A 1,277-nucleotide genomic window follows, 5' to 3' on the forward strand; every position below is an offset into this window, starting at 1 on the left:
ATCAGTGCGCATGCGTGACTGCGCACCCATCTATACTGAAGAGAAGCCGACAACTTCATCTCTACTGATACGTGAGAGCAAGCTAAACGCCAAGCTTAGCTGACGCCACGCGCAGACAAACGCTGCGTTTAGCGTCTCTGCATATTTCATAGAGGCCTTCGTGCTAAAGCATCGCAAACGCAATCGCCACCAATCATTTCTGTTCAAAACGGTTTTTTTTCGCTCCGTAATCATGGCGGCCGCCAATATGGCCGCCTCAGCAGAATACGAGAAAGCGCGAGAGGGTAGAGATAGCGAGTGTTCATGGCGGCGCGTTCATCTATATCATTATTTATATCCGTTCATTAAAGCGACGTGGTCTTGAGAGCTATAGACATACATACATAATATTTCCGGGCCACCCCTGATTTAGTAAATAATCTTAGTTTAATCCAGTAAAAGAAACACGTAAGATTCAAGTATCGGACACGGTTGAATGTGTTGCTGAGATACATGCGTACACAAATATCTTGCGGTTATACAGCAGGTTACGGATCGTCGCGGTCAGGACGTCGAGTTTGTCCGTAGGTACGGCGGGCGATATAGCGACAGGCAAAAACAACTACAAAATCAATATTGAACGCGCAAAGAAAGAGAGCGAGGAATGACACGCAAACACACACACACACACCGCGTTACGCTGCGTCTCCCCCTCTTCATTTCATCTTTCTCTTCCCTTCTCCTCTGTCTCTTTTCGTTCAGCGTACATCGTTTTCTCGTATGGCGTCGGTAGCTACGGCATGCGTTGGACATGGTGTGTGACTGGCTTTGTTTTAGGTGGAGGTCTCTCCTCTCTCTCGTCTCTCTCTCTCTCTCTCTCTCTCTCTCTCTCTCCTCTCTTCTTCTCCTCTCTCTCTCTCTCTCTCTCTCTCTCTCTCTATTCTATTAGTATTATATATATATATATATATTATATATATATCTGTGTGTGTATCATACATGCGCTCTTTCCCACTCTTTCTTTCTCAACCTCTCTCTCTCACTCTCTCTTCTCTCTCTGCTTCTCTCTCTCGTCTCTCCTGCTCACCCCTCCCTCTCTCACCCCCCCTCTCTCTCTCTCCCTCTCACTCCTCTCTTCTCTCTCTCTTCTCTCTCCCTCTATTACTTTCCGATTATTTCTCGCTCTCGTTCCCTGTCTCTCTCTCAACCCCCCTCTCTCTCTTTCTCTCTCTCTCTCTATCAATATCTGTATGTGTGTGTGTGTATATATGCGTGTGTGTGTGTGTGTGTGTGTGTGT

This window comes from Priapulus caudatus, unplaced genomic scaffold (genome assembly GCF_000485595.1).
Source record: "Priapulus caudatus unplaced genomic scaffold, Priapulus_caudatus-5.0.1 Scaffold161, whole genome shotgun sequence".
Lineage (NCBI taxonomy): Eukaryota > Metazoa > Priapulida > Priapulimorpha > Priapulimorphida > Priapulidae > Priapulus > Priapulus caudatus.